General features: G+C 37.5%; 2 long non-coding RNA genes across 2 annotated transcripts; one reads left to right on the forward strand and one right to left on the reverse strand.

Annotated features, from left to right (window-relative positions):
* Window positions 1-500: 500 nt before the first annotated feature.
* LOC126917904 (uncharacterized) lies at window positions 501-3,189 on the reverse strand. The gene is made up of 2 exons (XR_007711116.1): window positions 2,551-3,189; window positions 501-1,067 (listed from the first exon to the last, which is right to left on the reverse strand). It is a non-coding gene; the product is annotated as an uncharacterized LOC126917904 (long non-coding RNA).
* LOC126917908 (uncharacterized) lies at window positions 1,412-16,404 on the forward strand. Its single transcript, XR_007711125.1, has 2 exons — window positions 1,412-2,080; window positions 15,460-16,404. It is a non-coding gene; the product is annotated as an uncharacterized LOC126917908 (long non-coding RNA).
* Window positions 16,405-26,971: the final 10,567 nt, after the last annotated feature.

The following is a 26,971-nucleotide window of genomic DNA, read 5'->3' on the forward strand; positions in this document are numbered from 1 at the left end:
TCGGCGCTAAAAAGGCGATGACGAACGCCCGAGATTGAAAATTCGGCGCGTGTAGATCGACCTCCTCGTGTCGCGCGAACATCGACCACGTGCGATTAGATCGATCACGGATCGAAACGTGTCGCGGATCGAAACGACAGAAGATAAGAATACACGACGCGAAGCTCCCTCGCGTTCTACCAAGGCCACCTACCAAATTCCCATTGGGATTATCGCGACAGATTAAGTGTCCAGACATTCGATGTAACACAAGGACCGTATTATTATGGACGACGATATGGTTTGGTAGTTACTACGTGGTCTTGGAAATATTTGCTGTGAGTTGAATGGGGTAAAAATATCAAATGGCAATTCTGTTATCGGCAAATAGCGTATTATTTAATCGAACGATTAATTTTGTAACTTCTTCTTTGCGTTTAGGCAGGATTAGAAGAAACTTGAATATTTTACATTCGCAAGAATTTCAGACGGAGAGGAAAATGACGATATTAATTGGACAATTAGGCCTGTGATAATTATTTTATATTCTTTGGAAGTTTTGAGAATCATGTAATTTACAGGCTGAGGAATGAGATAGGCTGTAACATGTACATCGATAAGAACATTTTTTCCAAGCATATTATGTACAAGTTTTCTAAAATTCTGATGGTGTTGAATCTGTTTCATTATTAATTGAATAGCCAACAAGATATTTTACTTATCCTTGAAGATCCAATCAAAAGGATTATTGCTCTTGTTGTAAACTCGCACGGACGATATCTTGTGTGTTCTCGTTGCATTGCTCACATTTTCGAAAGGTTTGATTCAAAGCCAAGATTTTGTAACAGGAAGCAATTACGAGGTCGAAGGTGGTGTGCTGCTTCGACGATAGCCACCGTTCGTGCACTTTGCTAGCGCGTTCCATTCTTTTTTCCGTCTGTACATTCCCGGCCGTTTCCACTTAACGCCAGAATCCATTTTCACGTCTATTCGCTTATTTCGCGGCTCACGTTGCTCCACAGTCTGTGCATATCTTTCCTTTTTCACTTCGAGTGTCGGTGCCTGTCTTCTCTTCTTTTTCTTTGTACCTACCGAAGAATTGTAGTTTTAGAGTTTCGATCGTTTAATCGTTCCAAAGGAAAAACATCTTTTAATATCGAATTTCCATTTATTACTTTTTGTTCACTCTTTAAGAATTTTTATTGTTAATTACAGATGTAGAAACAGTCATCGCGAAATTAATTTTGCGTACAATTATAACTTGAGAATATAATATTATATATACTTTGGCAAAAGTTTTCTAGTAATTTACATACGAGCGTGATGAATAATCGAATTAAATTGCGATATAAAGATTTCATATTATATGTTCGTAAGTGCTTTGTAATATTCCAACTGATCATTTTGGGACCGTAAAGGTTGTTACGTTTCAAAGAGAATGAACGGAATTTATTAAGTTTACTAGAACAACGATTAGTAATTTACAAAATGGTCTTTAAGCTAATAAAGAGGATAAAATAACAATAATAGAGGCGATAGTATTCTTTTGGTCGAAAGGAAACATTCTTGCGTTGTCGAAATTACATCTTCCTCGCGAACTTTGCTTTTGGAAAACTATTACCGCGACGAATGAAAACAATAATAGAAAAATAAACAGAAATTATGACTTGTGAAACTGAAAACGAGGATTACGATATATAAGATAAATCTTGATCGTATAAACACAGTAAAATAAAATAGTCATAGGAATAGTAAAGTTTCTTTGGGCGAAGAACATTCATCAAAACTAAATCATCGAAATCGTAAACCTTGTTATACACCTTGCTAAGGTTCGAAAACGGTTACAATGGTTACAGTCGGAATGTTGATTTTACGACGCACGTGTCGGTTGCGTCGACCATTTTGCCGTCCAAGGACGGTGATAGCGATTTCGCTTCCTAGAACACGGGGGGTATCGCTGATAACGGGCGCAGTTTGCTTCGAGATCACAGCTCGTCCCGAGGTGACCGGTTTTATCGATTTTCTTCGTAGAATCAACGTTCTGCCGACAACCATCGGAAAAGGATTCTGCGTTGCTTTGCCGAATGCCAGCAATCAACCGGTCAGTCTCTCTATTTTTACGCTCGTAATCGTAAACTTTGTTTAAAAACCACGATAGAAACCGTGTTACGTTCGCAATGATCCAAACATTTCGGGACTGAATATGATTTATTATACACCAGAAGCCAAAATTTCGCACCACTTTTCAAATTGTAGGAATTATATCGAATTTTATTATTCGTTTATTTCTTCCAATTAACGTTACACATCATCAACGTGTAATTTCTTTTATTTCGATGCATTTGATTCAGTTAAAAGAAAATCATGCTCTTTTGCTACATGTTTTCATCGTTATGAAATATGTAATTGTCGATGTTTAATTTTTGGACGTTAATTAATTGCACGTATGTTTCGTTGCATATTTCTATTCTAAAATTAGTATTATATTGTTATATAGAAATTTGATACGACGCGTATCATCAAGCTTTAATATAAAAAATGAATTTAAAACGTGTTTCTTCAATCACGAACCTGCGAATCAAAGATAAAATGGTTTTCCAATATAAAGCTAGAAATATAACATTGAAAAATCAGAAACGTGGGATAAAATTTGATCGAGTACCGCAACAGAGGCGAGTGACGCAATCGAGGCGATCGGATGTGGATCCTTCGCGACGTTTCCGGAACAGCGGCGGTTCCGTTAGGATGCAACGAACTGCGCCGAGTAACTGTAAAGGACTCGGCTGTGCTAACCTGTTGCAGCGGCCAACACGTTACGTCACGGTCGTAATGACGTTTATTAATAACGTCTCTCCGGAGAATGGCCGCTGAATCGCGTTTAGAAAGATTCAGAGATTGTAACAGTAGATACACGGATTGAAAACGTACTACAACCGGAAGAATGATATTACGTGACGTTTTATCAAATTTGTCAGATCACGTAAATTTCTCGTCTACAATGTCAAGGGGAAAAATTTCTCAATCGAATTATTGTCTGAATATATTTAAAACAGAATTGAGATTTGGAATGCCCATTGTTTGAACGTGTTTGAAGAGGTTTGACCATGAAGAATATTCTGAATGAGGATTTTGAGCAAAGTTTTTCAATAGTACAAAACAATAATAAAATACAATAAATATTATAAATAGTAAATGCGAATAGTAGAAAAAATAGTAAAAAACATTTTAGATTCGTTAGAATTCCCACTTTCCTTGTGTACAATTTGAACAAAATTATTACATAACGTAATATTCCACATCGAGTTGCTACGACGATTTAATAATGTTGCTGAACTATAAAAACCACGCAGATTTATCAACGTCTGAAGCCTCTTTTAAAACACCAACATTTATCTGTATCTGAAAGCCGAGTGAAATGAATGTGACTAAAAGGAAAGAAATCAAACCACCACTGCTTCCACTATATCTTCCTAACACTTTTGTCAAGAATTTTAATCTTCATAATCGTAACCATAACTGTATCATGGTCACATATTATACTCTATATAACACGATACATTTATTCATGAAACCACATAGTAAACATAGAAATATATCACCTTTGCGCATATAAGTTTCAGAGGACAAGATAACGGGATCACTGGAAATTGTAAAAATTTCGTACTTGTTGCAATTTTACTACTGCAAGTACGCGGTGTCATGCGCACTCGACCGATTAATTTCTACGGGTCATCTGCATATTCATGAGGGCGCGATCGCTCGCCTAAGCTTTTCCCACGTAAATCTCATTTCTTAATTGGCTCGTAATCGCGTTCTCTTCCCACTGGTGTAAAGGCGCGAGCATCTAGCCATAGGTTATCTCGTTCGGCAGATAAAAAACGATCACCTGTAAATCCATTACGCTCAGCTTCCTGCCAACAACTAGTTTTAATACAAACATCTATTTGCCAACACAATAAAAACGAACATCCCGGACACACGATTCTCAGAGTTTCGTTTCCCGCCGCTGTTTTAATTTCGTCGAGCAAAAATTCCTTTGTCCTTGCACCGTATCACGTGCCTCTTTTTGCTATATTTATTACTTGCCTTTGTCACCTATTGGATTTTGATTAATTCGATTATTTCTCTTTGTTATCCATTGGAACTGTGTTATTATTTGTTGTTGCTTTATTATTGGTTTTTTAAATTTAATAATATCTTGCTGTTTTTCTTTATTTATCACCGTATTTTATGCATAATCGCTATTGTATGTATATCAGAGGCGGATAATTAATCTTGCACAAGAAATTCAAGAATGGAGTATCTTTCTTCTGAATCTTTATTTTTACTGAAAGAACAGCTTGAAAATTCGTTCTCAAAAATATTCTCAGATTTTTCGAGAGTTTAGAATATAGCATAGTGTAGAGATAGTATAGCAGTATTGTAGACGTAAGTATAACGTGAATTTTACGAATTATGTAATCCTAGAATTACTTGTAAGAGTAGCACAATTAAAATAATCAGATCGATCTTAGATCCGAGGTTCTAACGTTCGAATGGATAAATACGGCGATTAATTGTAATTTTCGATTAATTAGAATCTGTCATCTGAAAGTCGAAACGAATTTGCAAGTCACGTTGTATCTGATTGTCGTAACTGTATCTCTCGTTCTTCCGTGTTTTATTCCTTCAACCTTTCTATCAGTCAGGGACAAACTCGACGTGTCGTCAGCTGTAATTAGCTTTTGATAAGGCGTTATGTTGCAAAACAGCGATGCTACGCGATTATCTATGCCGTTACGACCATTGATATGCGTAGTAGCGTAGTTTGATATCTGATGTTTTGAAAACACAACGTGGTTCTTTCCATTCGAGTAATATCTGATTGCCTGTGTTCATCTCGCACCTTACAACATCTGATGAAACTTCCTCAAAGGTGGGTGGAAACAAACGAAAACGATACTTGAAACTCGCCTCTTAAAAATTGTAATCGCGTTATAGCTGTAATAATTAGAAATATTAATTGCAAGATTCGACGCGTAGAATAATTACCATATTAACCATGAAATATGCAACATCGTATCGTAGAAACAAATATCCGAAGAGAAATCGTAAACTTTAATACAGTTCGCTCTATTACCGTCTTATAGATTACTTCGTTACAATACACTCGTAAGCTTAGTTATAGTTTTAGAAGAACATCAATGTGTGTTGCAGAATTAATTTGAATAACGGAGATCCCACTGTAAATTATTTCGTTAATTACACGATAAAAGAAACACTGAGAAGAGAACCATAAATTTCAGCATCTACGATTAGGGCAATATCGAATAGCACGTATTATTCTATTAACCTAGATAAAATATTGAATATCGTGTCGTAAAAATAAAAATCCGAGAGAAGTCATAAATCATAAATTTTACGAACGTTTGTTCTAGAGGAATATCGAATATCGTTTATATTCTAAGATTAATTCGGAGGTTGGACTGTAAATTCTCGGCCCGACCAGGCGCCATCGAAGGCCATCCCACGAAAATTATCCACCAACGAAGCTCTTCTCTCTACTAATGCTCATCCATCACGATAGGTTTCCCGCTCGTAAAAATCCCGGTATCTCCGATATCCAGCGACCTTGAACTTCGTATGGGCGACCCGGTCAGCTTCAGCTCGGACACTGCAAAGCCGGTCTTATCCGCACGGCATATAAATTACGTTATTTTTGCCGCGTTCCGCGTTCGAGGCTCGAGCTGTAAGACGATTACGTGGTGGTGGCCTCGGATAGAAAAAGATAGGAGACGATAAAAGAAAGAGGAAGTCAGAAAAGACGGAAAGAGACGCGATGCTCGGCCAGACGAACCTGAAAAATAATTAATCGAATCACGTATTGCGTGGCTCCCACGTGAAACTGTGACCGGACGACTTGGCCTTGAACCGGGCCCTGTCAACGTGACTTCCTTTGGCTTATTCTCGCGTTTTCTTTGTCCTGCTCTCGTTTCCTTCTCCTCGAAAATGTTCACGCGTTTGCTGAATGGTCACGGTTTGCTGAATTTTCATTTGATACAGCGTTTAATCGAGCAATCTGTAGCCATGAGAAACATTTTGGAAAGCTCTAATATTTACGTCGTATTTATCGGAAAGGAAACAAGGTACAGCAGTTCATTGGTAGGAACTGTTGGTTGACTGCGAATTCCTAGCAATTTTGGAAAAATATTTGGTTTCTGTTCATTTATACAAATTACTGGCAAGTGGAACTACCACCTTATTGATGTAAATTATAATTAGGTGTCTTCGTTGTTTGATCAGGAAAAGGCCACAATTTGCATCATTTTTTATCATACAATTTCCATTTTGTTAAGTTTCTAAATCATACTTTAACCTTCGGTAATTTTAGTGTTAATTCATCCTAAATTGGAAAACCTAGGCCAGGTTGCTCCGAACGCTTGAAGCTTCTGCTCTTCTTCTCCAGTCTCGTGTTCGTCATCTTTGCGCGGCTTGTGCCGGCACGTGGAAGTAAAAGAATATTTTGCTGATTTCGTCGGTCCATAGGGTGGACCTTGGATTTTTTAGATTCCGTTATGAAATCGACATCATTTATACGTCCGTCTAACAGTTTCTCTGCGTTTGATTAAAATTCTTGTTTACGCTAGTTTACGATATTATTACGAGAAGTTCTTGACCTCAGGTTATTTTCAGGCGAGTGCGGTTAATAGACCCAGTACGTTTTCGTGGGCGATTTAAAAGTTGATTGATTTTGGATGATATTTGAAAATGAAAAGTGGATGATATTTTGCTTTCTTCCTTTTTTTTTTTTTTTTTTTTTTTCTTGTTTGTTTCGAAGCTTTCTACTAGTAACACAAACGGTGAAACTGTCCTGTAAAATTTTGTGAACAATAAAAGGGTGTGATACGATCGTAATGTTAATGGTATTTGTTCGTTTAGATCGAAACAACCATTTTCATGGCAATATAAAAATGAGATATTCTTGTTTCTGCTCTCAACATTTCTGGAAACGATGAGTGACGTTTTTCTTTTTTATCTTATCTTCCAAAATTTAGTGTATAACAAAGTGATAAAATGGTAATATTAAGAATATTCAGATTGAGATCTGCATAGACATGGTTCTCATGAAAATGTAATTATCACGTGTGCGTCTTTTGCATTTTTGAACTTTCATAAATCGTGAATAAGTATTCGTGAGAATATTTACGACTTATCTTAATGTCTATGGTAAGTGACGAAAATATAGAGTAAGATGGTAATATTTCGATTTAGATTCAAACAATCACGGTTACCTAGCAATTTTCAATAATTATCAATTGTGCTTGTGGTCATTCGAGCGTAATCACGTTTTTTGTATTCTCAAACTTTCATAAATCATGGATAAGTTGTCGCGAGAATATCTATGATAATGTTTATCGTATGTAACGAAAATGTGAAATAAGACTTAGGTAATATTTGGATTTAGATTCGAACAGTCACGGTTAGGCAGCAATTTCGGTAATTTTCACGTTTGTAGTCACACGAACTAGTCATTATCGATGGTAATAAATAGTAATTGATAATAGTCGTTAGGTAAGCATGTAATTCTCTTCTGAAACTTATATACAGCGATATGGTATAATGGAATAGTAATAAAGTTCAGATTGGAATAATTACGTTAGTTAGTAATTACCAGTGATTATATATTTACAATCATTCGGATATGGTTACGTTTTACAATCGTGCGTAATCATTACAGCTGACAATAAAAAATAATCGATTATAGATAAGGTAATAGTCGTTAGGTAACTGTTAGGTAATAGACAATATGAGCTACTGCTTTTAAGTTAGTATGAAACCTATGTAGCCTCAGATCACTGATGATAATAGTAAAGAACAATGTCTAAAGTAATCAATTTGATACTCGTTTAATTATTCAATGACACTCAATTCGCTTAACTCCGATTTCAGTAATATGTATATTTGAATCATTCATGGTTGTTCCTCATTATACAATGATAATGTAAAAGCACTTACAATTAGTTGAACTTATCAAGCATAAGCATGCGATACACGCGTTCTTTGAAATCCTTGACTGGAACATTATACAATCAATCCTTTAAATTATTCCAAATTAGCATAAAAAATACAAGGACAACCAACTAGAAACGAGTTATCGAGCATTGTCATCAAACTTCGCTAGCTTCTGTACAGATCGAAAAATGTCGGAAATCGTTAAGTTAAATTGTTTAGAACTTGAAGAAGTAATCTTCAAACGACATCTTTCTACATCAATTGCCTTCATTAGATAATGACGTCTAGAATTACGCCATATAAATATCGTTTATCTTTTTCAATCACCCGTGGCCAAGCATATTTTCTCAATCATTCATATCTACGTTTAATTTTTTGGCTGTTCTAAACTTGCAAAAAACTCAATGAAATTCTGGAATATCTAACGATATCTTCGCTACGATATACAGTCAGTTTTTAAGTTAAACGTTCGAAAAATTTTTCAAGGAAGATCAAAATTCGATTCAGAGAAATTTATGAGCGAGATTTTGCTCGACACTAATGATTCAGGTTGCCTACGAAGAGTTAACGGTCTGTTCGTACACGAAACACGTGGCACGTTCTGGTATTGTTGGCCGATCAACTAGATGTTCATCGCATGACGCTATAACAACGCGTGCAATCGATTCATTCGATCGATATAACTAAACAACATCGATGGGCTCGTGTACTCATGGACTTATGCTCGCCGTTGGATATCGTCGCCGGTGTCATACATCGTCAGGCGAAACGGTGGCTGTCGGAATAACAGGAAATCAGACACTGACGAGCACGGCGTCGATGTTACCAAGCTTCAGTTTAGTAATTGCGACACCAGCCGGACGATAACGCCGTCGACAGGTGATTACGAATATCAGGTGTCTCTACACATCCGTTGTTTGCGGTATGACACCGTCGATGTTTTTCGATCACCTGCGAACCATCGGCGTGCACAAACTCTCGAGTGAAAATTTTCCTTCGGACTGACGACTGAGTTTTAAACCTCTTTCAGCAAATCGGATCAGATCGATAATCTAACCAAAATCTCACCTTCCAACTTCTTTCTGTCTTATAGCTGACTTACGGCTCGCAAATCAGACTTACAATGAAACAGCTGTATAATTCAATAGAGACAGAGATAACTATATAATACAAATTTTATATAATATCGTCATTAAATGATCAAATAATTCGACCGTGAAATAATATCCCGTTCTGCTCTATCAAAGTTCAACGAAATCTCGATTCGCCAAAAGATGTCCAGGCCTGAAAAGACCTATACTTCAAAAATCATTCTTATTTTCTAATCGTTATAGAATTACTCGTTCAGCAAAAATTCAACATCCACGAATCTCTCTCTACGATGCATCTACCTTCGACAACCTCCAACGTACAATTTCCTTCCCGTTTCCACGATTACGAGACATTTGATTACTCGCGAAGCAAACACGATCAGCGAACACGTGTACGCGATGAATCGTTCGTGCAGAATCTTCGGCCCTCGTTCGGCGTAAGAAAGGATTGACCTCGATGGCCGGTCCCTGAGTAATCACGGTCGTCTCCTTTGGCGAACCGAGAACGAACTTTTTTTCAGTGGCGGGTGCACGCTGTTCTCTCCCTCTTTCTCTTTCTCTCGTCGCCGTTTCAGCAGCCAGCACGAGAGCACGGCCTGTGTCAACGGCCTGGCCACTATTCAGCGCAAGTGCGGGCCGCTGGTCAGCCGCTGGCGCGGGCGTCGCGACGAGAGAGTGGCAGAGGTCGTTGCCACGGCGCCCGAGCCTCTTCTTCCGAGCTCGTCCCCCTCTCGTCCGAGCCTCACACCCGACTTGATAACGTATTGTTTCGCGTTCTTTCGAGCGTTCGCCAAGCGTTCCTCTAACCCCTTGTCGTTCGTCGCTTGAACTTGACGCGGTGAACTCGCGGTCTTGGTCCTTGCACCAACATCGATGACATCGTTTCTTCGATCATCGCCATCCGTAAATGGTAGTACCGAGTAATCGATTCAGTGATCGTTGATCGATGATGCTAAGTGTTTGAGCCTCGGTGTTAGGTGACTGATTTACAAACAGTAGATCGTAGTATATGAAATTTCTGATTTTTTGATCATTTATAATTTTAGTGAATTGTACGAAGGATGTACTTGTGTGTAAAGTCTTGAGAATATACGAGTATATCGCGTGAACGTTACTTGAACACATTGCAGAAAGTTTGGTATTTCGTGTGGATCGTAAGTTGCAAATTTGAATGCGGATCTTAATGAAATTGTTAATATATTAGGAGCATACATTTTGGTTATCGTACGAGGTACGCGATAAACGTCATTTCTTGAAGTTTTTATTCTGCGCCCTATTTTCTGTCTAATTTTGAAGATGATATAGAAATCATTTTATCGATAACTCAACCATAGGATAATTACAGCTGCTATTCGATCGATCTAAAAACTAAATCGAAAACTGCTTTACGCTATAGAGGAACTAACTTAAAAGGAGTAAATACATTGACGTGGTAGATTAATGTAGAAATTGTTTCGCATTTGGAATAATTCTTCGGTTTCAGAAAACGAAATTCTCAAGAAACGCATCATGCTTTAAAATCGTTCAAACGATGATGATGCTTTACATCTTCGGTCTTCGATGTGCTGAATTCCTGAAAAGTAGCTAAAATTCCAAGAATATCATTCTTCTACGAAAACGTGCAGAAATCACATACGATACACGTACAGCCTATAATTTCCATTCGATTACCCTTAAAGCAACCCTACAAACGTCTAATCCTCGAGAAACTATATACACGGGATTTTCCAATCGCGAAAATCAAAGTTAGAATTTCATTTGCCCGATCTGCATTTACTTTCTCCCGGGTTTATTCGGTTTCTTTCTTGGAGCGCGGCGAATAGTCGCGTTTCTGTTTAGAAAGTGGCGAAATTGAAACGCAACCCGGGATAAAGAAAACGTTTAATCAATTCGTGAAAAAGGCTACGGGTGGAGGAAAAAGCGATGGCTGGTTGCAGCTGGAGCGAGCGAGAAACGGCGAAAGGGGCTGAAGAGAGTGGAAGAGGGACGAAGCGGGCTCTGGGCGCCGCGTGGCAACGACCTCCGGCAACTCTCGCGCTTTTTCACCGCGAACGAGTTACGGGGACGCGAGATTTTTCTCCACGGCCGCTGCTCACCGTTAATAACGCGAACGTGAGAATTGCGTCACCGACTATCGCGTTCGACTCGGAAACCAAATGTATTTATAGGTAAGTCCGCTCGTGTGATGCTTTAGATCGACGACGAGATTAATGATCGGTTTATGATATTTATTTCTTCATCTATTTATTTATTATTAGTTTGTTAACTCGTTTAACAAGCGAGAAAATATATGAAGCTGAGAGGATAGGTAAGATAATAAAACATAAGACAAGAGAATAAAAGATAATAAGTAAGAAGCAGGAAGAAGGATATACACTAAGAATTAAAATAGAAAAGGTATAAAATCTGGCTTAAGGAGGATCTTGGAGATTCCATAGGTTCGCTAAATATCGTATATCGATTTTGCGATGAATGGAGTCAACGAAATTCGTCGTGTTATTAACACAGCTACGATATCCATACGCGGTTCGATGTTGCTCGAACAAGAGCAAGTAATTTCACATTTTTCTGGAAGCTACATTTATGGAAGCTAAATATGCGATTGAAGGACATGTTACAGAACCTCTAAGAATTTTATATACGAACGTAATATCGCGTATGATTCGTCTATAGAGCAAGGGTTGAAGATCCAAGCTCCTAGTAAAATCATCGTCATTGCGGAAAGTAAATGGTATAGGGTGCCCACAACATCTGCCAGGCAATCTTGAAAATTTGTGTCGAACACCCTCTATGTCTCTCGTGCGAGATTTACAATAAGGGAATCAGATATACTATCATATTCTAAGATATCCGGTCAGTTGACAATAAGAGAAGAATAAAGAATTTCAAAGGTGTTTTTATCTTTTAGAAATTTAGATATCCTACGAATTAGATCTATAGATTTATAGTCACGAGGAATAATGTTTCCGTAGTGTATTCTAAAAGTAAGATCGGATAAAAAAATAATGCCAAGATCTTGTGACATTGCTCGATACATTAAGCATTTCTCCATGAACGATATAATGAAATATTAAATTATTTTCCATATATTATTATCGATCATTGCTAATTCAAGTAGTAGAAGAGATACATATATAATCTCGTGTTCACGAGTCACACGTAATTTGTTAATATTAATTACATTCCTGTTGAAATAAATTAACTACGAACGACAATATAAGCAGTGGTACAGAATTGAAAAAGAAATAGAATGTATTATTCATTATTTTTTGATCTTATCTCGAATGATTTACTGCTTTTTATAATAACATAATATTTTCTATCAATTCAACTATCAGTACAATCGTAGACGCAGTCTTTAACACTTTTGTCTCCCATGGGAGACTCGAGCCATGTGGATCGGGTGAATCAGCTCATCGAATATGGTACATAATATTTAGTAGGTGAAACAAAATCTCCGCATAGGCTCTCTTTATTTATATGCATAAATATCTATGCATAAACTCTGTTTGTTTAGTAAATGCTTATTATTATTCAGTAAAAATTTTGATTTCCATAAATGTCCGCAGTCCAGGCACTAATTAACTACTACGTTTTTCTATCGGTTGTACTTTACACGAAGAGCATACCGGTATCGATATACTCGATCGATGTATCATCGAGGCCGACAGGCGGGCCAGTTAATACGGATCACCGATCGCTGGTCACGGGTCAAAGGTTCGACGGTCCTGTGAACGCGGCATAATCGTCTGCCGGCAAGCGGGCGGCGGTGTTCGAGCAGGCGCAAATGTGACCTAATACGGGGGCAGTCACCTCTGCTTACTCCATAGTGGCACGTTTGCGAGAGGGTTCTATTTGTATCTCGTTACTTCCGAACAGCCGTTTCGACGACATCGCAGAACCATTTATCATGAACTTCGATCTTCTGTCATTGGATTTCTTTTTTTTTTTTTTTTTTTTTTCTTATTAATAGAAGCTCTTCACGCATTCTGTGTAAATCGAACAATTAACATTTGACGTATCTCGCGGTGATTGCGAAAAAATACATCTATTTTAAGCTCCTTTGCTTAATCGTCATTTAGTACGTTTCATTTAAATGTAAAATTCTTATATTTCGATTTGAAATTAAAATGAAATATCTTATATTCACATAATTGAACTGCGAGTGCGATTTATATTTTTACAAACATAAATGGAAAAATGAGCTTTAAATACAATACGTGGAATTTTCCATATTTTCATACCTTTTCTTATTCTCATAATGCGGTAAACATTCGCAGTCCGAATATAACAATACGACGACATAGAAAAGTGTATTTTTATGCTACTGGCGAGAAACGCGTTGCTTCGAAGAATTATTATTTATTAGAAAAAAAAAAAAAGGAAATTTAATATTTAGAATTATTCATTATATCTGTAGAGACGCCTGTTTGGGGTGAGGGAATCATCTTAGGAGGGGGCAGCACGAATTCTGTCAGTCGCGAATCGGCACTCATGCGAATAAGACGGTATTCTATCTATTCGGACTATCGTTTCCAACGTATTTCGTGTCTGCCTGAAACTTTCGTTGTTCGTTATTTCGTCTCATTCTGTCAATTCTATTTTTCTAACATACTACTGCGTGATAAAACTGTTCGAACATGATAAAAGGAATTAAATCAGATTTAATTAGATCCGTATCGATAACTTATTAGTGGTATTCCGATACTTGAAAAGGGTCAAGTTTAATAATTGACGAGCAACGACTATTGCAAATCAAATTAACACGTGTCACATGTTTCGTAGGGAAGGCAGTTTCATTTCTTCTTTCTCAGGCAATTTTGCCTGTAATAATTGCTTGTCTAAAGAATCGTTTCAGATCGATCATTATTTATTTCGTTAATTCCAATTCCCATAACCAGTACAATACAATATAAAGTTCTTCTAAATGCGAAACGAACAAACAAACAATTACATGGCCAAGCCAATATTTCCTTTATATTCAAACATCGACGATATTTCAATGACCTGAACCAAAGAATGTTCACTAGCTACAAAGATTATTTATACGTCTTATTCGTTATAACCACTATTTACGTACTATTTGATCAGACAAGTATAATAAATTGCGTGCCATTAGTACGTTCGTATAACTACGAAAAATTGATACTGTGAAAACGAAATGTAGGACCTGCTAGAAAAAAGAAAAAGAAAAAAAAGAAACGCTTCGTTGGAAAATAAGTACGGTATGTACAAATACTGTTCGTACGTATTATATAAAATGGACCAGCTTGATAGATGCAGTAGAAAGAATATGGTCGTCTGTCGTAAGTAGAACGTACAACGCGTGTGCGTGGAGTTGGCGATGTGACGTCGATTTTCAGGCGATCAGCTCCGGCATTCGATACACTTGTGGTTTCAATTAACGTGGATAGGCAAAGAGGCTATCGTGGAAGTCGTTCGTGACACGATTACAGATATCACGTGATTTTTGTCGAGACCCATTTGTCGATTGAACCGCGACGAACACTCGCAATTATACGGTCTACCGTTCGAAAACGAGTTGCCAGTTCGTTCACCGTACGTTCTATGGCCCTCTATTTCCTCTCACAGGAACTCTCTCTCTCTCTCTCTCTTTCTTCTCTTCCTTCTTCCTTGTCCCACCCTGGCCACGCTGGAGTACTTAACATACTGCTCTCGATACATTTTTAGGCGTGCTCTCAAACGTATTTTACGACGAACGAACGAGCATGAAGGGGCGGACACGTAGCATGCGCCAGCCACACGCGTTTCTCGATCCTTCGTTCGCTGCGAATTTCTTTTATCTTCGCTTTCCTCAACGAACTATCGATCATTGGTACCAGCGAAGGAAATGGTATTCGGCGATCGAAAGTGATCGGCTTTTTGCGAATCGCGCGCCCCATCGAAGCCAGCTTGAAGAAATTGCTTGGAAACCGCGAAAGCAAGGAATGATCCATTTCGAGTGTCACTTTCCTTGATATTTGTGTTTTGCAATTCGACCGTACGATATGTAGCTGTTTGAACTTGGTGATGTGTTATTTACGGTATATCTAGGTTTTAGAAGATCATACATCTTCGGAGAGTGGAAAATGATTTACGAACGAATGTGAGATATAATTTGCAATCTCTCTCTTATGTTGATATCATAACGAGAAAGAACGAGATTAACGTACTGCGTTGTTTATATCGTTTAAGTATTTTCATGCTAGCTAACTATGAATAGCAGGGTATTTTATTCTGCTAGAATATTTATCATATTCTCTTTATATTCTATTTATCGCAAAGCTATACTTCGCTAGTGTCGTAATAATCAGACGAGGTAAATAATTATAAATTCTAAAATGAATATGTAAATACATTCTTCTAACATTGTCTTTCTGTTTTGAAATCTACGCAGTTGCGTGATTTACGAGCGTTATCTAATACAAATATGCCCAGAGGCCTGTTCCACTTCCATTACCACCACCCCCCTCCCTCCGAAAAAAACGAAAGTGACTTTGAAGAAGCGAAACGCCCAAACAGTATTCAAACAGAGAAAAAGAGCTTTCTTAAAAAATTCTTCAAAAGAGCCATCAAATCCTATGAACCGATTCATCTGGATTGAAAGGAAGTATAAACAAAACAAAAAAAAAAAAAGAAAAACAAAAAGAGAAGAAAGAAAAAGAAAAGGAGCGTATAGCCTAACAAACCCTGAACCCGGCTCGCACGTGTCAAAATACCTCGAGCGCGTGGTTTCCGGAGAGCAGCGAGAAAGGCGAACGATAACGAGGGCGCCATCATCGCGAATTTACGTTCCTGCCGTGAATTTACGAGATACAGGGTGGCGCAATTAGACGGATTAAAAGCACGACCGAGACGGGGGATAAATAAAATCGCGGCTGCTGCACGGAGAAGGAATAATGTCACGAGAGAAAAGAAGAGAGAGAAAAAGAGAGTGAGCCGACAGCGAGAACGTGTGTAGAAGCGTGTACAAGGGAGCAACGACCGCGCCAGTCCGCAGATTCCGAGCAAGGAACTCTGCGAGTTTCGCGCGTCCACTTACCGTACGCGATACGTACGTACAGTGTATTAAAAAGGGGCAAAAGGTAGGTTTTTGGGAATTTGTTAGGTGAGCAGATTTTTTTGACAATTATATTTCATACTAGAAGCGTTGAAATTAATAATAATGTTCTGTAAATATGTACAGTATTAACCACTGATAGGAAAACTATGATGCGATAGTCGAAGAGGTCCGGCGATTTTCTGATCAAATTGTATAGTATCATCTTTCGAGATGTTGAGAAGTTGAACAATTTAAGGATTAACGATGATAGGAGAATGGATGGATGATCGATACAGTAAATTGTCGAATTTTATGGGAAGAGTTGTTATTGTATTATGGGAAGTATTGTTTAAGTATGAGAAAATGAATTGTGATTTATTATGGCTCTTTTTTATACGATTGAGACCTATATCCATTGATATTGTCTGGATAGTACAGCGATAACTTCCGATGCGGCGACGATAAATAGAATGAAATTTGAATGGTAAAGTTTAAAACGCTAAGGATATTTACATACACCTGAGATACTTATATAAACTAATTCGAGAAAGTTGCAGGAAAAGTGAAATCATATTAAACCATATTCTATTTCCTGTCCGAGGGATACCACAAATGAAAAATCGCGCGAACATATATAATTACTTGAACGTATTTTTTCAATGTTACGCTTAATTAATACGAAGTTTCTATATCGCGTTTTCAGGCACATGTATTAATCGCGGCAGATCCATGCGAATCAAGTACTTGTCAGACATAAAAAATATAGAAAAAGTATGATAACGTTAACACAAAAAGAGTTGTATAGAAAACGAGTATATAGAAAGACACTCACCCGGTATATCGTTCAATTTCTGTTAACGTTGGAACGTCATAGCAATTTCACGATGTATCGCAATCAACCACAAATAATTAGAATATCCGACATTATAATCACACGTAATTTATCATGAAACGATTCTCACGTACTGTAATAAAGTAAATACACATATTTGTCAGTAAACAAAACTTACAATCAATATATTAAATCTATACGATCCTCAATTTCACGTTTTACCATAATTAAATACAATCAACATTACGATCAGTCGGTTAATTACAAAATTTCTGTGATATCTGATATTACTGTTTACTACCAATTACTTTATTATAAAATCATTTTCATGTAATAAGTTTAGTTTATCGTTAAACCAGCCTGATACCGTAGAATATAACAACATAGTATTAATAATATAAAATCTACAAAAAGTCTCTAAAATCGCACATTTACCATGATACACCCACACACACATTATCCTTACGATCAAAATCCATACGATCCATAAATCCATAAATTCATCCATCATTAACCCGATGCAGTGATCCAAATTATCATTCGACTCCGGAGGAAACGTCTTTTCACTCGTGGTCGGTCGGCCGGAAATTGGACCACGGTAACGACACGGAATTTCTCGCGTAGTATCGCGAGCGTAATCGCGAGGCGCATGACGCTACGTAGCTCGTATTCGAACGCAAGCGAAACCGTGTCGGTCGTTGAACCGGTCCGCACCGACGCGATGTAAACTACGCTTCGGTATCCATCGACGCTTCATGGTGAGAGTACTCCCTCTCTTTCTCTCTCCTCTTTCTTCTCTTTTTTCCATTCCTCTTTCTCTCCTATGAATTTTATCCAACGCGTTCCACGCGTGAAACCCGCCCCTCGCGATGTTTATGGAAAAAAAAAAAGAAATGTCGCGCGAATCTAGTTCATGCTGTGCGACTCTTCACTTCGTTTTTTTCACTCGTTTTTACCTCGTCTGCTTTTTTCCTTTTATACGTCTGTTTGTTTGTTACCGCTAGAGAGCGAGCTGCACTCTTCGTGCTCGAATTTGTTTCACGTTCGAGATATCGTTGAAAGATTTTAACGCCCAAGTTTGACGTATCCTATCCCTTTCCAGGATCTTGCAATTGACACTTTAATTAGTTCATTGACTGTTCCTTTGTTGAGTAACGAAAGATACATTAGGAAGAGTTAGAAACAGGATTTCTATCATTTGAAAAAGAAAATAGTTTCTCATAGTGATATAAGATACTTGGATTTCATTGAGAGAAGAAATAATAGCAAAAAGGATATCGAGCAAATTCTTGAAATTCCTCTTCGTCACGGCAATGTGGATCGAGCGGAGATCAATAATGTAAATTTTTTGAAAAGATATGTAGATTTGTAAAAATTCGTATTTGTATGGAGATCATTTTAAAAAATGATTAAAATAAATGAGACAAATGATTGAAGTACTATGTTTTCTATATCTTATATATTTTTATATACTGCGTGCATTTTATGCATCTTATTATTTAGTCGAATAATAGAACAATAAATTTATTTAATCATTTCTATACAATATTAGCATCTGTGTGAAAAATTTTAAAGAATATGACCCATCCTGGTGATCGTAATTCGAAACGGAGTACGAAAGCGACTCAAAGTCCCATCGAGACTACGCGTTTCGGGATGACGAAAATATACCAGTTAAGGAGCACGGTCAACGACCCTACTGGCTTCTTCCTATGCTACTCGACGTAACGCCTTGCTGATGTGTTTCCGGGAACCCCGAGGCCGATTAATTAGACGGCAGATTACTCCATAAATTAGGCCACCTTACTCTCGATAATTCTCTTCCTTCGTCTCGTAAATCGCGTCGCGTGCCACGTCATTTAAAACCGTCCGCGAAATAGAAAGACTAACGCCCTCGATTATCTTCTCTGGATAACCCGTTCTTGCGTTATGCTTGCTCATATTTTTTCGCTATGATTCCATCTTTTTACTTCCTTCTTTTCTTCTCTTTTTTGTTTATTCGACCTAAATTAAAGCTGCTGCGAATCGTGCACACAATCGATATTGTTTGTCGAACCTTGCTTTTAATAGCGTATCTAATTAATCTTCATTTTATGCGCAACAGACAAAATGACCAATTAATAATTATCGATGGAAATTTGATAGATTTTACATTTTCATTTTTGGAGATTTGAGAAAGAATCGTTTTTAATGCATTACGAGTAATAAATACTTGTTGTCCTTATTCAATCTATTTTGTCGTACGTCTTTCATTTTATAAAATTGAAAAACGAGGATCTCAACGAATATAAATAAAATAATCGCGTGGCAGAGAATATATTTACTATAGAATTTTTAAATATATTACATTAATTTGTTATTCTTTCAAAATGATTCGACCAAAATTCTAAATACAGTTCTGTAAAATGTGAGAGTTAAGAGCAGATACGATGGTCGGTGAAGAAAAGTTTAAAATTCATACTTGTGTCTGATAACTACGCTACATTAGTATTAGTAACATTGTGCTGGCCATTTTTTATGTTGATAATAATCATCGATAAACTACGGATTTTTGTACAAACTAATATTTTTCAGAATATAATAAAAGAACAACTGGTATTCTGGTAGAGAATTGCCTACCAAGCATTATACAAAACGTTATCTATACTTTGGATATTTTATATATTTTTCCATATTACGTGCATTCTGTGCAATTTCGCACTTTCAATTTTCGGAGTGCGTTTATCCGAATGAAAATAAAAATCTCGTCATTTTTAATTTACGATCGCAAAGAAAACCTAAAGGACGACCCACTTTCTCAACTTTGTCACTTTCGTTAGAAGGAGCAATTAAAAAACGAACGTCGTCGCACTGAAACGTTTTAATTAATATTCACCCGGCCCTGGTTCCCGACACCGACCTCTCATATTAAGATTCACTGAAATCTGCCATTTACACTAACTTTTTACTTTTTATTTTTTTACTTTTTACGTAACTAATTTATTTAGGAGTTCGATCGTTCAGGACGATCGCCATACGCGATCGTTTCATGACCTCGTGCCTTTCGCCTTCACGATTTTTAATCGACAACCCCGATTACGTTCAGTTGTCGGCCGAATCATCGATTTCAATGCGAGTGACCCTCGAAAATTAGGCATTATGTCGATGGTTATCGAGTTACGCTTCCTCCGCCTGGCCGTTAACCCTTTTCTTACCTTTTCCACTTCGAGGTCATGGGTTACGCTTGACCTTGGATATTCCACGGTGAAACGATCACCATTGTTGCTTACCATTGTTCAATTTCTACGAAATTCCGTTGGAATAAAACGGACATACGTTTCGCTTCTCTTTCAGTGTCCAGATATCGATCGCATTGAATATCCTACTTCATTTCTTTTTATCTTCTTATGGGTTGGTCATTGTACAATATACTCATTTACTATGTTTTCATATGTCTTGCCCGTTAGATACTCATTCACAGACTGCGGATATTTATACAAGTTCACACTTTTATCAATAAATTAAGATTATTAAAAAGATGGAATTTATGTAGCGGATTATTTTATTTATTAATATTAAATTAAATATTATAGAGAGTACTGTACTTGTGATATTCTATGTATATTTTTATGTTTAGTACAGGACACGTTGCTCTTATATTTATCATCTCCATAAATCCTAAGAAATCATCGTAATACAAAACGTACATCAAGAATACTGCAGTCGTGGAAATGAGGAGGATCCAATCAAACACTCATTAATATTCTCACAACATGCTGTTTCCTCCTCCGAATAAACCCAATTCCGCCTCGATCGCATCTTCCTTGTAAAATACCACTTCATCATCATTACGTCATTCCAAGCGACATAAACTTTCCGGATAAAACGAGTATGAATCTACTTACCTCTTCAGGAAACAATGTCGAATACGCCAATTACGATCATTTAATAATGTATCGGGTTGTAGTTAAAGGTGTTCCAAAATGTTGAGAAACAGTTTAAGAGGATAGAAACTGGAAAGTTGAGTTAGGGTAACGAGAAATGTATGATTTTAGTTTTAGTTTCACACGTTGACTGGCAGACGAATTTTATATATTTTGAGAGCCATGATAAACTGTACTAGTGTTATCAAAATCATTCGTATTATTAAAAATGTTTTTGGTTCATGATCATACATCTTATATTAATTATTCTGAGAAGTCGAACAACCTGAGTAAATTTGTTGGCCACAGTGACAAAAAAAAAAAGAACGTAAATTGCTTCACGAACGAATCCCGATAAGAGAGAAACTTGTTTCAAAATTTCGTTGAATTTTCGATAAGTCTGTTTCGATCCCCACCGAAAATATATTCGCTTCCTGTCTAAATTCGATCGGACCTACTTAATTAAACTCGATTATAAACTTTCGTAAAACATTCACGGTCCTTCTATCTGTCAGTCTATTTCAATGATATCAGAAACGAAAGACTGATATAATTACCGGAGAATCTGTAATTTTATGTGATCGACAAGCTTAATGACCGGTTGGCTATAAGCGACCAAATGCTTGACGAATATAAAATAAAAGAACGTATAGCAGCATAGAATTATATTCCTATTTCTGTAGAAAAAGGAATCTTATAATATGGAAAAGTTATTTCGTTTAAAACACCTATCTATTATGTCTGCAAAATTTAATCTGCAAAATCTCAATTTACATTTCCACTAATGGCTATAATACATTCTGAAATATTTTTCATTTCCTTTCGCTCCAATTTATCTTACAAAATAATTATCTTTACTACTTTATTATTATTATCAATGTGATGGAAAAATTAGAATAAAAAAGAAATGGTTTGTTGTTGTCAAAGTTAATAGATAAGAATAAAGACAAAGTTAATATTTCGTTACTAAATCGTGAAGATTTGTGCATTTTCAACAAGTATAAACTTACAGAATTGTACAAAGGTAACTGCAAATGCAAAAATACATACTTTCGTCCAACCCTCGCGTCTTTATCACTGCATGTAAAATATCCTGAAAATATTTAGAATATAAATAAAGTAATATTTGCAGAAATACGCAGAATCTGGTCGTTAGCAAACGTTGGTCATAAATAAGAGTTATTTTATTCGTGGTACATAGACAGCGGATCTTTCTACAATTATGAGAAATTGAAGAATACAAAAACGCGTATGATATGCGTATAAACGTAAAATATTTTTAACATTTCATTGTCAAAACAGATCTCTGACTAGGTCTCTCTCTTAATTGTATCCATGAAAATATGGATTTACATGAAAGTTCAGTGTATTTCGGTTACAAAGAGACGTTTTAAGGGAAGAGTGAAAAGTAACCTGCTTCACCTTCGACACGCGCGTTTGCCAGCGAGCTGGCCGCGTCACTCTTCATTCACGAGCATAAATAAAGGCGAGCGTTGAACCCGGCTCACGGAGTGTCAGAAAAGTAGCCAAGCTGTGGCCCATTTGCATTTCGAATACAACGGACTTCGTTAGACAGCTACCGCACACCTTGAATTCCAGTTGTGACGAAATACATAACTGCAATTCTCTGATCCCCATACAGAGAATGGATAATTCCGTATAATTGCCTTTACGACAATCGAAGTTACTTAATTTTAAGAAACTCCATTTTAATTCGTATTTTATATCTCGTATTATATATGTAGAATAAAGATTGTGATTAGATAATATAAAATTAAGTAACTTAACTCAAGTTGTTCCGATTAATTTACGCTTATACGATTTGGAATTTTTATGTATGAGAAGTCGAAAGGAGTAAAATCTAAATAAAAAATTTGTTTCATTTATTAACCTTTTTCGTTGACTCCTATAGCACGTTTATTGCGTACTGTTTGCTTGTACGTATCGATCCGAATTTAATTTTAATTTGTCATCTTTCATACAATATATTTCTAACACCTATGCTTGAAATTTCATATCATTATTATTGTTATTATTATTATTATTGCATCATTATTGCTGTTTGATTCATATTATTTATTGATTATGTATTACATATATGTTTTAATAAATATCTTGTAGTTTTTAAATATATAGCTTTCATATTGCTTCCGAATTTATTAACATAATCAAGACTGTCGTGTCTCGTCGTAGTGCCAATGAAATTTCAATGTATTTTATATAACACGGACAACATGTAGATAAAAGTTTTCTTATATCTTTCATGCTCATTTTTAGACTGGTTTCAAATTTTACCGATATAGCAGTGACAATCGTATCCCATTTCAACGTTACTGAAGTTTCAAAATATTTTATATAACACATAACGCAATGTATAAAAGTTTCCTATAGTAATTGTACGAATAATTTCCTAAACTTCACTGTAAATAAATACTACGTATTATTGTACGGCAAGAAGGAGCGTTTATTGAATATCTATTCGATCAGACAGCTGATTGGCGTTGCGATCCACGGCACGGAATGGCGATATATCCGAAGGAGCAGCGGTAAACCGCGAAGGGCGAAATCGCTGGCGAGCGGACGTTCACCCGGCGTTCTTGAACTTTCAGGGTCGCTTAACTCGCCTTCTCGGTGCCCTCGGCCACTCCAACCGTGGCTGGCCTCTTATCGTTTTAGCGAAACGCCCGATAGAATTACGCCCCCAACATTATCTCTCCGCTGCTAATTACCACGATGGTCGGTTCTCGCGTATCAACGTGACGAAACCAAGGTGAAACGTTCGTTCGACGTTCTAATGCTTCGTAAACAACTCGTACAAAGATCTCTCTAAATCGCGTACGTGTAAAGTAATGGTAAATTCGTTTCCTTATTTCCTTTTCGTGATATCTTTTAATCCTAACTTCAATTACGCGTGGAATTTTGTGTTCACGAAGCATCGTGAACAATTCGTGCAAAGATTTCCCTAAATTGTGGACTTTCCTTATTTTCCTCTCGTCCTATTTTTTAATCCTATCTTTTAATTATATTTGAAATGCTGTGTTCATAATGCATACGATTATGGTATTATCGTATTCCTTTTTTCCCTTTGATCCTTTAATCGTATTTTTTAGTTACATGTGGAATTTCATTGTTACAGCGTATTTAGCGTCGTGGCTATGATACGTTGCTTTGTGCGATTGCGATAATCGAGATGAATGGAACATCACAGGGTTTCGATGTTCCAGCAAAATCACAGAATTCTGAGAATTTTATTACCATGCGTAATATATATCATTCCGTTCTAAAAAAATTCGTTTTCCATCTTTTTGACGTTTATGGATATCATTCCAACTCGTCAATTACTATCATCACGATGCGAGTCACGAACGATTCGCGAACAAAGCGCGGCGCACAGAGAGCGCCGCTCTCGAAGACGACACATTTTTCTCTCTCGATGACCGCCAGCAGTCATCGTCCTTGATTTAACAGTAAGCTCACGGACGCCTGGTACACGCGAGGCTGCGAGCAAATCAGCGGTCAAAAATCGTGGTCGGAAATTCACGGTATCGTTTTCCCTAGTTTCGTTAGCCGCGATAAAATCTGACCCAGATGCGGTTCACTGAACTCCACGCGAACTTATAATCTCTATTGTCACGTAACTACGATGATAACGACTCGATATTATCCAACACTTCCGATATTTCGTTCCTTTACATTGTGATTATTCGTAACTGCAGTATTTTACAGTTAACGAAATTGTTAAGTACGCGTGTGTATCGTTCGTTGATGAAATATATACGATAGTGTTCTAAGAATTACATAAATGTATTTGTGTCATGAAATGAAACTATTCGGCTTGAAATTATATTCTAATGAAACTATTAACACGCTACTATGAATTTCTCCAACCTATATATCGTAAGAGGTATAGAACGATATTATATCTCGATGATCGACAATCCAAATGACCAGTTAATTACACTACCGATTAATAGTTAACTGGAGCTGTGTTGTTGCGTACGACTGATCGCTAATAAACAGCGACATAAGAAAAATACTAAGCCAATAGCTGATTATACGAAAGACGATCATGTAATAAAAAGTACTTCGTTCTTGTAGGACAAACAAGAAAACGCACGAAAGAAAATATATTTGGCACCAATTGCCTATCTTAATTCGAAAAATCGTATAACGATAAGCGCAACACTCTTGTGGGAGAAACAAAGAACGTATTAACGTGCATCACGCATCATACCACTTACCTACGTCAATTTAAAAAAAAAAAAAAAAAAGACCGTGTAGCAATACAAGTGCAACACTTTTGTGGGGAAAATAAGTGGAATAAGAGCACGTTATATCAACAATTTGAGCCGCACCACACCAACCACTGAACTTCGATTCAGAAAACAACGATCTCTTCGAGCTTCGTATCTCCGTTAATATCCGTAAAAAGATTCGAAAAGATTTGACGAAAAGTTCAACGAAACACGGTCGCCTATCAGATACGTTTCTGCTTCGAATCACCGAAATAGGAAGACGGAGAATAAATGCTATCGATCGTTGCTAAAAGCGTGGTCGGTGCCGCGGCACGATAAATACCGACGTAACGTCAGCGATGACGGCGCGATAATTATGTCATTTGTGGAATCGTCGAGGTCGCCGTTCGTACGAAACTGGAGCAACGACCTTCGAATTCGGCCCGGTCAACGGGGTTCGTGAACCCTGAAAAGAGCTCTGCCAGGCCCCAGGGATAGACAGTACAGTTATGCTCTCTTCCTCCACCTGCCTCTTTCCTCTTTTCAACCTCCTTCTCCTTCTTCGTTCTTCTCCTCCCTCTTTCGTTCGTCCGCTGTCTTCCTTCCACTTTCGACCTTTCCAACGTCTTTCTCTCACTCCTCTTCACACGATTGATTCTCTCCAACCTCCTGCTCCTCCTCCTCTTTTTCTTCTTCTTCTTCTTCTTCCTCTCCTCTCGTTTCTGACAATGAGCTCGTGCCTCGACCGCACTCCCGCGCTGCCGTCCGAGCAGAAGGAAATACCGTATGGTCACCTCGTCACCGAGGCGCGGAGGAAATCCCTGCGGTTCGACGACCTGGCAAAGGTGACTCCGATTGTCTGGAAAGCGGCGGCTCACGCGGCCGGGCAACTCTCGTTGCATCGATCGATGCCACTCCTGCGGCTCTGCTTTTCTTTTTCTCTTTTAGCTTCCCGTTTGAATAACATTTCTTGCGTTTAGATCGCGCATTTCTATGCGTTCGTGGGAAATTTGAAAACGCGAAATTCCACGGAATGCATATAATACGCGACACGTGAAATAAAATTTAAGGTATCATATTCTCTTAATTTATATTCTCAGAAATATGAGTTTATACCGAAAATCCGGAATAACGGTGAAACGTTGAATTTGAAGAAAAATATACCTCTGTATTATTAATTTCAACGTCTATTCCTATGCATGATATAGACGCCTGCGCTAGTTGGATTTGTACTCTTTTCTTCTTGGAATTGCCTGTCGAATTTGCCTTAAATTTGATCAATAACGTTGCATAGAAACGATACAAATATTATAGTACGAGAGATTAAAATAAATTCCAACGATTGTTATTTATTTTATACAAATGGAAATTCCACTAAACCGAATGAACAGAGTGAAAGTTATGAATAGGACGCTAAAAACAAGTGGAAAAAGTCGAGAAAATCGATGATACCGTCGATGTCTATTCGAGGCGAACTTTCAAAATTGTGTTTCGTCACCAATGGATGACGCGCAATTCAATTTTGTCTCGAAATTCGAATCACACGCGACGAACGTTGCTCCACTGCGAATGGCCGACTTTCGTTAATTACTCCGCTTATGTAATCCTTACGAAACGCGTACGAGTGCCCTGATAAATAAATCTCCCTGAAAAGATACAGACGCTAATGGCCATGAAACGTTTGAGGAAAGAAAATAGGAAAAGAAAAGGCGATATGGAAAAGAGGATTCCTCGGTGCGGTAAACGAACGGCAAGAGCCGGAAAGGTCGACGACCTGTCTGTGGTCAGCGGGGACGGACGTTGATCGTGGTGGATGGCGGAAAGGCAAGAGAGCCAGGCGGAGAGGAAGAAGGCGTTTACCCGTAATGACACGCGAAACTTCAGCGGTACACGGGAAA

Source organism: Bombus affinis, chromosome 6 (assembly GCF_024516045.1).
Source record: "Bombus affinis isolate iyBomAffi1 chromosome 6, iyBomAffi1.2, whole genome shotgun sequence".
Classification (NCBI taxonomy): domain Eukaryota; kingdom Metazoa; phylum Arthropoda; class Insecta; order Hymenoptera; family Apidae; genus Bombus; species Bombus affinis.